Raw genomic sequence first — 14,158 nt, forward strand, 5'->3', positions numbered from 1 at the left:
CTCAGTAACGAAAGACGGAATGAGTATTTTTGCCCACTATATGCTGCAGCCTGCAACAAATCCAAAAGATTAATTAGCTAAATGGAAGGCCAAATATTAACTTCTGCTCTCTGTAACACGGCTATAATTTCTGTAGGCTCTATAAATTTGTGCCTTTTTACTGAAAAACACAAAGATGCTTAATATCACTGATATTAATCACGAATGATCAAAAAAAGGCAAGTTTCGACATGACTTTATCTTGTTTTGGTGTCATCAGTGCGCTTGGAAAAAATACTTCTAAGGAATACTAGTAATGCAACAAAGAAAGAAGAAAGTATTGATCGGGTTGTTTCCCCATGCTCCAGGTGAAAGTACCTCTGTGAGCAGTTTTCCATTGTGATGAAGCCAAGCTACCTCTGGGATTCAGTAGGACCACTTCAAGAACTCTTTAGGTATTAGGATTCATGATTGAGCAGGGCAGGGACAGAGTACAAAACTGACAAGGTAAAATGGACGGATGGGTAACCTGCTGGGCGCCGCAAGAGTTGCCTGTAAAGTTGCCAGAGTGGCAATGCGCAGAGTCCTTCTATCCCTCTTGCAGACCCCATAAAACTTAGAAAACTTAGGAAGATCTACAGATTAAGATCCTCATAAGACTCACAAATGAATTTAAAGACCTTTCCTTTCTGCTGCTTTCCCACAGTAGTGCTGAAGCCCCATTAGGAGCTGATGTTGTATTCCTATCCTCTCATTTACGTGCTTGCAGAAAACTAAAAAGCCATTCAGGGACTGTAAATAAGTGATAGTGAAGGATACTTGAAAATAGCCACTTGTTTGGAACTGTTTTGAAGACTTTTGTTTACACTAGACTTTGACTCTTTCTTAGCCCAGCTCATGGCCTCACTGAGTGAAGGCAAAAAGATAATTCTAACATGTATTAATCATATGTTGAATGCCTGCTTCAACGCCTGTTACCTCCAGGGCATACATCAAATGTAGTACAGTTGTCTGAAGATTCAGAAGGAAGACAAACATACTCTCTTTTTTTCCAGAATATATAAATAATTTAGAAAAGATTAATTCTTTTTTCACTTTTCCATCTATAAATGCAAGGTGCATTCAATTATTTCTAGAATAAATCAAGTACACACAAATACAATGGACACTTCCAGAATGATGGTCGTATTGTAGAAAAACAAATACTCTTTCTCCAGGTGAACAGAGGACAGTGAAAGGTCACTATAATATTTACTACACTTAAGGTACTTTTGAGAAAAACTCAAAGAAATAATGATGTTATTTTCTTATGTATCAAAAATTCTTTCCCCCCAGGTAGAACAAACCTTATGTTTAAAACAACAGCAACATAGAAAATGACGATCTGACCAAGCCTGAAAGAGGAAGCTACACCTATTCACCTGTTACAACATCAGTGTTGCCTAGGGACCAGGGAGATATCTGCTTTTCACATTTATGAGACCACTTGCGCTGTATTCAACCAACCCAGCTACGTTATTATTTCTTCCTCAGTGCACTTCCCATCAAGAGCACTGTTAAGCCTATCTTCTTTCTAAGATGCTGGATGCTGCCTTTAAATAGAATGAACTTTAAATATAATAGACTTAGCTGGATTTTTTTTTTTTTTCTTTTCTTTTTCATCCACTGCATTTCAGGAGCGGAAAGTTTTACAGGCTTTTCCCCCCATGAATCCACAAAGTTCTCACTTATGCTAATGATGGGCACAAGGGAAGGGAAGGAGGCCTTGTTAAATGCTCCTCTTTCATTTTCAGCAGAGACTTTTTCATGCCCAAACCAACTTTTCTGATGCTGAAGATTAACTTCTGAACAGATATGGTTGAGCTTACTGATACTACCTTACCAACAGAAAAACGTGTGGAAGCCACCTACTCATATTACAAGGAATTTACGCAAACTCTCCTATGCCACTAAGACTGCTTCACATGCCAGTCCCAGTTACAGGTGGGATGCATTTGCTCCATGGGTCAGAACCATAAGCAACAAATTCCTCCTACTAGTTCCCAGACTGTCACATTTTTGAGGTTTGTCTGGACAGGGAATGTGTCTAGAAAAGATTTCCTCTTTAATTGTTGAAGTTGCTGCCTGTACCATTTAGACTTCTTAACAGCAGGACAGATGAATTCACTCCTCTCTGAACATCAGAGTGGTAGATAAAAGGGGAATTTTATCACAACAGAAAGATTGCTTTGATAGCATTAACTGTAACATGCATATGCAGAGACCAGTTAATTTGCTAGAAAGTCTGGGAGATTTAGAGGAATGAAGGAGAAACTACTCTAGTGGCTTTGGTCTCCTCCCAGGTATAAATAAATGCAATGCACCCTCTGTACTGATGGGGAGGGAGCTGGGCAGTGACAAGAGCTTCAGCAGATGAAAGCTACTAATGATTTTTAAATTATTGTCTTGTTTACATTTAGGAAGTAGAGAAGGGATTTTGTGACTTCTCTTTAGGAAGGTAACTTCCAGGATTTCTTTTCATAAGTGTATAAAAACTGTATTTTAGTGTTATACAAAAGCAAACTAATGGAAGAAGTTAAAAAAAAAAAAAAAAAAGCTTTATTCTAAATAGGTCAAAGAACAAAAATTTCCTAGATAAAATTCTAGGGGGATCTTGTTCATCTATATAACTACTACTACAGTTACGAATGAATGTTCTATGAAATCCTAATTTCATGATTTATTACATTTTTATTAACTCAAGTCTGTTCACTCCCCTATTCTATTATTTGAGGTCTTAGCAATGAATAAGATTTTCCTGAATACTTTACCAAATATATGCTTAGAACTGACATGAGCTATGACTGTGCACAGATTTGATGAAAAAATAAAATGCCAAGAAATCCATTCTGACAAGCAAGGGTTTATACATGTCTTGGTGTGGAAAAAGAAAAAGAAAAAATAAAAAGCCGTTTAAGATGATGCTCTTATTACTCAGGAAATCATTACCTAAAATGACGTAGCCTGTTCTGGAGGTGATTTTTCTGTGTGTTTCTCCTGCCTTACATGAACACCTAAGAGGAAATGCATTCAGTTTTCTTGAGTGCACATAGTCTAATTTAAGTGAATTCTGTAATGCTGTTGGCTATTTTAAGTATTTTGGATAGTCATCTCCAGTAACTGAGCATCGATGTTGTCAACTTGAAGTTGAGCACAATTTTCTGAAAAAGCACCAATTCTAGATTTAAAGAACCTAAGCGATAAGAATATTATTAACTTCATTGGCAAGCAGCTCCAATGGTTATTTGTTCTCTGTTTAAAATTATGATGGTGATTACCTCTCAACTGTGTATAAATAAGGAAATAATAAATTAGTCTATAAAGCTCTTACATATAGACACCAACTTCATAGTGACTGTCACAATGTTTTGGAACCCAGCTAGTTCAACATCAGGTTTAAAATGTAGGTTAAATACAATTTGATTATGAAATGGAAGATGGAGCTGAGTCACAATTTAGCAGTATTTCCAAATAAGATTGCACTCTCTAAGGAAATAACAGATTAACGTGGGGCTTTTCAAATCCTTTACGCGCTTTTCAGAACATCATGAAAACACTCTGTTTTGGTACCTTAATATTGCAAGACTGAACCTTACTCTTACCAGGTTGAGACGCCAACATGTCTTTGCAGAGAGGCGGAAATTACAATGTCAATGAGACTTTCTCCATGGCAGAATATTTGGGCTCTTTGATCAAAAGAAGCATATGCATCCAAATGAGAAATCTTGCTTTTTCTGCCCTGAGAGGACATTGCTTCCAAAGACAATAGTTATTCACTGTGCCAGTTTACAGCTGATCATGACCCATGCTGCCAACAACAGATGTTTTGACAGTGGTTAAGCTTCTTCGCATGGTCTTTGGTGAGCAGTGCCTAGCAGCACCATTCGAAGCATTCAAAGTAACTTGTATCTCTAGAATATTTTAGCAATGAATTTCATCAATTCCCCAAACTTCTGGCATTTTAGGTTGTGCCAACTGATGGGGATGAGATGGCCTAGATTTACAAGCCGCTCCAGCTGAGAGCTGTCTGAATTTAGCCCAGTTTGAAAACTCTTTTTTGGAAGCAGATAAGAACTCTGCAAGGTTTCACACTGTTCCAGTGGAGGCAGGAGGTACAGATGGAAGTTTACAGGCAGTATTATCTGCAGCGATACAGAATTTGTCTGAATTTTAAAAATGAAATCTCTAGCCAGCGTTTTGTTTTCTGTGGAAAACTGGGTGGGGAAAGGACAATTTGGGCTGAAGGCTCTGTATGTCAATCCATCCGAACACAGTAAGTCTTCCAAGTCTGCCGGAGAAGTGATGAATGAAGTCTACTGCATGTACTTTCTTCTACTGGATATATATGATTTTTTTCTCAAATTATCTAGCCTACATCCGCTTTGCACAACATTCATTGAGCATAAACATTACTGCTATATCAAAAAGTTATGATACAAGAAGAATCATTTAGAAATCATAGACATAGGTGAACTTTCATGATTAATGGTCGCTTTCCTTTTCTGTTTTCCTCCCATAGCAGAAAAATCTTTATCATATCCTGAACATCCAGTTAAGCACAGAGCTCTCATTACCCTGACAGGGAACAACAAGGTCCTGGGGTCTCCAACCCTATTAGCACAGAAAAATTCTTCTCCCAAGGTCAAGAAGAAAGAATAACAGAAATAAATGCAACCTAATGACTACGGGGTGATCTGAGCCTCCCCATATAGCACGGTGATGGAAGCTTTCAAAAAGGCAGTTTGAGAGGAGTTCACTTGCAGCTGGGGTAGCCTGCTTCGAAAACACATGAGATTTAAGCATATATTGAGACATACAGTGCTGAACAGTGATTGAACGTGCAGCAACAGATGTATGGTTTGGCATTGCACAGATGTGGCAAAGGTCGGGAAAAAGCAAAGCTACGCTAAATAGATTTATTGCTTTCTGCTTTCAGGATACCCATGGTCTCCCATCTCCCACTGCCCAGCTCCTTTTGCCAATGCTCGTTTCATCTTTTCTTGAAAGAAAAATATTTGTGATAAATGAAAATGAAACATTCCTTCATCCTGGTCACAGCTAATGCTATGGTATGCTTGGAAATCCTTCAGCAGCAGCTTAAGTCCTCCAATTCCAAGCAGGCCAAATTTCAAGTGCAAATAAAGGCAATTCCCAGGAAATACAGGTGACACCAATAAGATAAAGAAGCATTTGGTATTATCATTAGTTTATATCAAAAAAGCTTTTCCACAGGGTTGAATGCTTATTAAATCAGCACATGTATGAAGAAAATTAGTTTATTAAGCAGCTGTGCTATTCCTCTCTCTTAAGATTGCTTCCCCTTCTTCTGTAGCAAATCTCTACATAATATGCCAATACATCTGCATCAAAATTGCCACACTGAACTCTTCCTGAGGAGAGCAAGCAAGTACACCAGCAATTAATTGGATCCTAACACACATTACTAGATAGAGATTTTTCAACTGAGCTTGCCAGTTCTAGGGGAAATCATCTAAAGGGACAATAAATACCACTTTATTTCTATACACAGCATTATGATATACTGTAAGCAGCCACCCTTTCTCCCCTTGGAAGGGAGAAAAATGCTGTGCTTGCAGGTAGCTTGAAACATACTATTTCTTGCTTCTGAGTAAGCTCATAATTAGAGTAGAAACATGAAGAACAATTTCAGTGAAGCTGTAAACTCCAACAGGAAGGAAAAAATCTATTTGAGGTTAGAACAAAATCTTTTTTAATCTGGCTAATACTGCTTTTGTGCTGATGCTGATCATTATATTTATTACTAAACAGCAGGACGTTCCAAAGCGTTGACACCTAACTTCACTTACTAGAAAAGCAATCACTTTCAGATATTCAGCTTGATGATTAATATGTAGATACCTAATTTTTAGTGAATTAAACCATGTTGTATCAATTTAGTGGTCTTTAGGATTTATAATCAAACCCTGATGACATCTGATTAATGCCCACATAGGCTCCCTGAACCTTACAATATTCTTGTTCCTTGGGAGCTCAGATCACAGCAGGCTGATTACCCCCCTGATTATCCTGAGTAACTGGGGTCAGAGGTTAGCTAGTACCACAGAACACATTTAATTCAATCAATTCAGTTAGTGAAGCAGTTGGGAAAAAAAAATATTGCAATTGCTGTAACACTGCATTAGAAAATTTGCTCAGGATTTCTGTGCTCCAACTGATGAGCATTTTTGCTTAATTCTAATTTAATATTCTGCTGGGGTTTGCAACTTCAATTACTTGTGATATTTTCACTCATAAAGTCAGGGCATTGAGCTTGGAGGGGGAAAGGAAAACCAGAGGAAGAAGAACTGCCTGTATTAACCTGTATAATAACCTTTTCTCACAGACACACACACTTTCTTAGCTCGGTTGTGGTTTTCCTGGTTACACACTTCAGCCGTGGCTCAGAAAAGTCCTCTTAGTTCTCTCCATTTGTCCCTTTTGTCACTGCCAGATTTTAGTTCTTCTTTTACTTTTGGTAGATTTTTAATATTGTTTAGCTGAGTACCACTTCATTTGTCTTACAAGCAAAGAGACTTTGATCGCTTGTGATACGGCACAGTCCTACATTCAGACAGCCCAGCACCCTTGTGCGTGCTCGGACAGAGTTTGGGCAAGCTCATTAAAGATAACGGCACTGTACTTCAGTCACCTGAAGCACCAAGTGCTGTGTCTAGGATGAAATATAAAAAAGGACCTCTTCCTACTCCCTGAAAGCCTCAAGGCACTTCTCACGTGAATACAAATTCCCAGCAGCTCAGTTTGAGTCCTGCCGGTTAGTTTTGCATCCTATATAACAATCCCGAGTCTGCTGATACACAGCTAACTCTTTATTGGGAGTCCTGAGGCTACCACCACAGCCACTGCCTCCTGACCCAGAGATGGGTTGGTTACCACAGTTTCAGCGGACTAATGACGATGGAGAACTTTCACTGCACTTCAAAAGGAGTCAGTGCACATCACTCACTCGCTTCCACATCAGTCAAGACGTGGGGCCGCGGCTGCACAAAGTCTGCACCAGCCACAATAACTTAAACTGCTTTCTGCTACCTATGGGACCCAAGTGCTGTCCCAATCGTTAAGTGCTAACGGCAGCCTAGAAAACACAGAATGATACAGTAACTGTGTATCTCTGTCCTATGGTATTGCCACTGCTAGTAACAGGCCAGGTTTGGAGTTTGCAAGGCCTCAAACCTCAGGATGGAGGTCTGCCAGGCTTGCTCTGCCTGAACTTTCCTTGCCCTGCCTGCAGCTTTGTTTCACTTGGTTTCACTGTAACAGTATTTAGCTAATTAATTTTTACTCTTCTATCTTTGGACAGTACTACCAAAGTTTCATAACTCTCACACAGTGATATAGTACAGAGAAGTAGGGGCCTTGTATAACAAAAGAGGTTTTGAGCAGTGGTGACACGGGATGCAATACAGAGAAGTACAGTCACAGGATAACGAGATATGAAGCACAGACTGGGCACCGGAGACCCCATGGCTATAAACAACTCACTAATGTTTAGTGAAAGAAATGCAGACCTGGAGCTGGATGAAACTGATTTTAGAGGCAACAAAGAAAAAGTATCTAACAAATGTAAAAGACATCATATATAGTAAATTTGGACGTAACCTGGAGCTTCAGACCAATGAAGAAAGATCAACATGTAGAAGCATGTTAGCAAATACATAAAAATGACCCCAAATGATATCAAAGGGAGGAAGAAGAAATGACCAACAGGAGCATCACGCTTGTCCTGGCAAAGGACTCCAGGTGCTGACAACTTGCCATAACGTCCCTACCACAAACACTGGAATGAAACCACCAACTTTACAACCCAGAGGAACCAGGAAACAGTGAGAATAACAGCAGGAAAAGGGTAGAAGCCAAGAAGGATGCGTACAAAAATTTTATAACTGTCATAGTATCATTACTGAAATTTTTTCTGAATAGAAGAATTATTATTTCTGCAGTAATTCAATGTGGATTAATAATGATTCTTGGATTAGGATGCACTTGGATTAGTTTTCAATTTTACTAACAATAAATTCTTGGCTTTGTATGTATGGTAGGCTTCCTCTTTGCCCATCAACAAGATTTTGAGTGTAGCAATACAACACCAAGGTTAGCCGTTATTTGCAATGCTTCTTCAGAAATTAAAGCAACTTTCCTGAGTAGGATTCTTTAATAAAGGAAACAAAGTCTTACACCTCCATTTTCCCTGCAAGCAGCAGAAAGTTGCAATTTAATCTTCTGCTTGCCCACGGAGAGGATCCTTTTTCCATGTTCCTTTGGGGTCCTTTGGAATGAAAAATACTATATGGTTATAAAACATTCTCTTAATGAAACTCGCTCTGAACTAACTCTGGAATTGATAAAACTCCTCCTAAGCCCCTGTGTACATTTGCCCACGGCACAAAGTCTGACACAGCTGTCAGACTCCCTTACCTTAAGAGAAACCCAAAATAGGAACTGCAGGGTAATTGCATGTCAGAAGTTAGGTGTATTAGCAGAGAGATGTGGAGAAGATCACAGTGTGCCTAAATGGGACGTACAGCTCCCCATCCAGTGCTTATAGACTCTCATTTGTGTATGAAATATCCTCAGCCTGTTCTATAACAAAACCCAAAACAAATAAAAACACCCAAATGATATCATCAAATTCTCCATATTAAACACAAGCCCGCATGTATAGAAGAAAACAAACAGCGGCAAAATCCCATCATATCAAAACGCTCAAAATATATATATTCTTCTCCTCCTGTGGCGAGGGTGAAAAAAGAAGAAACCACATATAGCAGATGTTAGTTTTGTCACTTACTCTGCTACTGGAAAAGAATCGTGGACAATAAAGGCAATTTAATGTTGCGAAAACAGCAAAACTGTGTTGAGATGTGTAAGAAGTAGTACTGTGTGCAAGACAGAAGCAGGAATTCTCCCATCTGCTCAGCACTGGGGAGCCCCAGCTGTATTATAGCACCCGATTCCTGCCCACAGCGTGGAAGGCAAAGAGCAATTGGAGCGGCAGATGTCTAAAGCTCATGGTCTTGAACAAGTCTGCGCAGCAAATGCATACAGGACCGTTGCAGAGAAAAGGATTGTCTTTGCGTCACCTTCATAGTGGACAAGGCCAAGAAGTGATGGGCTTCAGCGGAGGCAAGGAAAGTTCTCATCAGAGATGAGGCAAAACTTGCTACTAGCAGGGTAGCTGAAGTACTGTAGTAGATTGACGGGAGATCACAGAGACTGTATCTTCAAAGCTCTTGAAGGAAAAATAAGCAAATACTGGAAATTATACAAATAGGAGGGAGGGACTTGAGGATATCTTGAGAACTCCTCCCCTGCAGATTTCGTGGTACGCCCAAATCCAAGAGTCTACGCAGAACAGAAAGGGGAACTAAACACTTTTGCAGAGTTTTCTAACATTTTTAAGGTCCATGGTGCTCATTAACTTCCATGAAGCTCAGTGGATTGCCAAAAAAAAAAAAAAAAAAAAAAATTCTGTGCCCAAAACCAAGTGATAGGAAGAATCTTCCTAGGCGAGACTCCAGTCTCAAACGCCCCGTCATACAAGACTCTTCATTACGCTGGATTTGGTGCTGACAGCTAGAATACGGGGTGTAACTGCAAAATCACATTTGCCCTCCCTACTGCAGATAAAAGACGAAAATTATGCCTCTGGCATTTGCTTTCCTAGCTGGTCATATTCTCTTTTGGCAACAAAAACGTAGGGAAAGGGGAGAGGAAAATAATTATCATCTCAGCTTGGGGAAGGATTAAAAGGGAACAAGAACGGCAGAACTAGATACCTAAATTTAATTGTTTTGAGACTGTCTGCAACGTGGCCACTGTAAAAAAATGCCTGCTCCAGTTACAACTCCTCCATTCTTACTAGTGAATTAACAACTCTTTCCTAGCAGTCCCACAGGGGCAAACCGCTCCTGCCACTGCAGAGAAGGTTTCTGAAGAAAAATCATGCTTTTTTACAAATCTCAACCATTACTTCATCATTTTCCTGAATTGCCTGGCAAAGAGGTATTTAACAGCCTGCATTTAAATTCCGGAGCAGCTATGAAATGAAGAAAGCAGATTGATTCACATTCTGTTTCACTACTCTCTTCGCCAAAGTGATTTTTATCAGAGAAAAAAAAAAAAAAACCTAAAAAACCACAATCTGAGCCTGAGAATTCTGTTGTCAACTTCAAACCATTGAAAATTTTTACAGCTTGCTTACAATACAAACCCTTAGAAATAGGGTTTACAGAAGAAATGCTGCCAGAACGCCTAGGGCATATTATCCACTCATTCCTCACATGGAATTAGTGCAAAATATCACCCTTACATTGCCCACAAACCTTGCCAACAAATAAGAACGGCGATAGGCTGAGCGCGCACTGTCTGGGATTTTTATACTCATTTTTTTCCATGGCAACGTGTCTGTTTCATGCGCTTTTAAGCCTCCATAATTTTATTCCATCTAATCTCGGCATTGTCTTGTTTTGTTTGTTTATCACTTCCAGGGAGCACCTGCCATGCTCCTAGGCTGCTGCAAGACAAATAAACACATATTCAGGAGTGGTTGGGGCCAGCAGATGTGTTCCTTAGCTGCAAATTTCACTACAATTACACCCAACCTTCTCACCTCTCCCACTCACCAGTCATTATTTGTCCCTTCTTTGGTTTTTCCCAACTTGTTGCTAAGAAATTGCATAGCCTCCACTAGCATCGTAAATGCCAACCAAAAAGATTAAATGCAGCTGTGTGCCACCTCATTCTGTCAGAGAGAACAGATAGTGTCCTCAGAGTCCACCTGCCAATCTTCAACATAGATGGCAAGGGAGTTTTCCAATCGGATCCTGGGTGTTCCAGTGCCTAGGTTTTGCTGAATAGCCTTGAAAAGATGGGATTTAAATTGTATTGAGGATATTAGTCTAAAGTGAATGAAGTGGAGAGTATACTTCTCGTTTATATCCCCAGAGTGATAAATGTGAGAGCGTAATTTTTTTTTTTTCTAAGGCAAAGAAAATGGGAAACCAACACGGATTTCAGACACATGAGAAATAGCTTATGAATTTAGATGATAGTTCAGCAGAAATAAATTGTACATCTGTTCATTCATTTTAATAAAGCAGGGAAATGACACACTGCTGGAGCCCTTTGAGAACGCTGGTATTTTTAAATTATGATCCTATAATAGTAGCGTTAACATTTGTAATGCTGCCCATACTTTATGAATTTAAGAAAAATAAATTTATGGAATAAGTGAGCTTCACCCTATAGTCTGGGCTCTGGACGTTTAAAAGTAAATAAGGTGCTCCCTGAATACTTACAAATTAGTCCAGGAAAGACATTACAATAGCTTTACTATGTAACACAGACAACCCTCTGTGTGTTGACAAACCATGCTTATTATTTCTGAATAAATAATTCAGATGTGCAACATGTAGCTGAATGCATTTATTTCTGCTGACTAGTACCTAGCGTTTGCATTTATAGGCAGCTACAGTCTAGTACTTCCCTTTGAAAGTAGTCCTTTAAAGAAACAAACTAGATGCTTTTCTTGGCTGTACATATGCATGGAAACACGTACTACCTTCTGCTGAATTCAGGCAGGAATATTACCTTTCTCTTGCATCTCCCGTAACACAAAAATGAGAAATGGAAAAAGTTATGAGCTGAATACAATTGCTTCGTTGCTTCTATTTTACCATTATTTACAAAGACGACATACAAATTTAAGAAATAAACAAGTGAGGCTGCTGGGGATGTCACATTTTAAAAGCTTATGTTTTGATTTTCCAAACTGATCACCATGGGAAATAATAAATTAAGAACTCAATAATAGCTGTCATGTTTCCTTTAAAAGCACAATTAGTAAGATCATTAAAATTCCCTTTTAATCGATTGCATTAAAGCAATTACTACTAAAGAGAATCTAAAACTGATTAGTTGCTCACATATTGCCTCATTGATCAGCTGAGATAATCCTCATTCAAGAAAAGGGAAAACAGGCAAACCTGACATCCTTGAAAAGTGGTGAAGTTCAGCTGAAATCAGATGTCAGAATCTGAAACCTCTTTTTGTAATCCACCCTACACTGTTTCCCACTAACGTGCCAAATGAGTCAAGAGTGCATGCTTAAATATTTAAACGTCCTAAAAGAAAGACTTCACAGAGGCTACGCTGGAACCCAATATTGCTAAAAGAGGTACCTTACTGCTAACATCTATATCTCTATCTACCAGCACGCGGGTGTGTTCCTGTGCTCTGTATTGCTCGCTCCAGTTCCAGCAGGCAGTCCAAAAACAATCTCAACAGGCAGTCTAGGTAAACAAGACTTATTGTACTTTGGTTCTCTCATGAATACAGAAGAACTGAAGAAAAGAAATACCTCTGGGACACAGAAGACCCCTAGGCGAACACTTACCATTGACAGAAACCGTACAGATTTATTGATTGGAACTGCATTTTAATCATATGGCTGGAGGAAAGAAAACACTTCCTAGAGACTGCCAGTCAGCCCCAGCATGGGGCATGATAAAACTGTTTCTGCCGTTAATATCAGGCAGTGGCTACGTTAGAGTAAAAGGACATTAAAGAGTTCAACATCTGCAGGCAAAGTTGAATTTATTTACTCATGGCTTCAATTATTATTTAAGATGGAAAACTTGAAAAGGTCAGAGCTGCTAACTTAGAAAGCATGCCCTTCATTTGTCTTCAAACATACACTTTTTTCTTAGCTTAGTTCAACACTGAATCAATTAATCAGGTGCAATGTTCTCTGTTTTCAAATGCTAGTTGTGTTATTTTCAAGTAGACAAGTAAAACCAAACCAAATTTCAGTTTTGTTTTAATCCATATTAGAAAATGCAATTTTAGGACAACAAAACATCTGGTGCTCTGTTCAGGTAGGCAAGCATCTGTGGGCCTGTGTTTCTATGTACATAGATACGCATATGTATAAAATCCAGATTTACATTATAGTCTAATCCTGCAATCACATCTCCATGGAGCACTCTGGATGGGAGCCATAGCTTGGATACAGGCAGCTAAGAATATCAATACTAGAGATAGATCTTTTTCCTTGATATTATTTCAGCAAAAGACAACTGTTGGTTTAGATTTAAGCTTATTTAGCAGGATTGATTTTTCTTATGTACCTTTTGAAAGTTTCTCACATAACTCCTTAGATTTTTCAAACTTTTTTTGAACTAAAAGATTGCTTTCAACCCTTTAAACTTGTTGAGGACAGCAGCACTCTCCGTACCATCAGTCTTCTAAATGAAGAAAAATCATTGATCTAAGAACATCTGACAGTACTACATAACGTATGGGCACTGCTGGCCTCAGTGACTGAAGGCGGTCAAAACAAATGAGCTGAGGAGGAAGATATAAAGCATAAAAAAAAAAAATAATGAGATGATGTGTGGAAGCAGACAGTGATGGTACTCGATTTATAGAAGGCAGGCAAAGAGCGTACATGGACTTTTGCGAGTCATAAGCAAACAGTCAGTTTAAGTCGTGAAAACAGAAAGCTGGTTCCCAAGGGAAGCAGGCAGTGAGGGGGTGAAGAAGAGTTCACTGGGGGACAGCATCAAGGAATGGAAAAAGGAAGATCTTCCAGAAGTAATACCGAAGGAGCCAAATCGTGGGGACAGATAGAGGATCATAAGATGACAAAGGTCAGAAACATAGCTTTTTATGAAACACTAGAAGAGTTTTCCATATAAGAAGACAGCGGGGAAAGTGACGAAAATAAGAACAGAGAGGGGACATCACGCTCGGCAAAAAGGAGTCAGTGGATACATCACTGAAATTAGTCTTGGTAGATCTGAAGCAGGAACTCGACACAGGAGCAGAGAGGCATTCAAGGGATGCTAGACGTTCAGGGTCCGAGTCAAATGGCAGACTCAAGGAGTTTGGAGAGGAAGGAAAAATGAAAGTTAATTATTAAAATTCAGAAAAGGCTCCTTACAGGCTGCTGACTAAATAGTAGGCTTGAAATGGAGAAAACCCAAAAGATAAGAGTTTTCTCTTTGGTTGGTTGGTTGGTTGGGGGGGGGGGGTGTTTGTTTTTAAAAAAAGAGAATGATGAAGCAGGCAGAAGGGATTTTGAAGGATGATGCAAAAAGAC

At 39.2% G+C, this 14,158-nt stretch overlaps 1 protein-coding gene across 2 annotated transcripts in view; it reads right to left on the minus strand.

Annotated features, from left to right (window-relative positions):
• CDH13 (cadherin 13) overlaps positions 1-14,158 on the minus strand; it is a 517,159-nt gene that overhangs the window by 72,062 nt on the left and 430,939 nt on the right. The gene's annotated exons all lie outside the window — the stretch shown is intronic.

The sequence above is a fragment of the Aquila chrysaetos genome, chromosome 9 (genome assembly GCF_900496995.4).
Source record: "Aquila chrysaetos chrysaetos chromosome 9, bAquChr1.4, whole genome shotgun sequence".
Classification (NCBI taxonomy): domain Eukaryota; kingdom Metazoa; phylum Chordata; class Aves; order Accipitriformes; family Accipitridae; genus Aquila; species Aquila chrysaetos.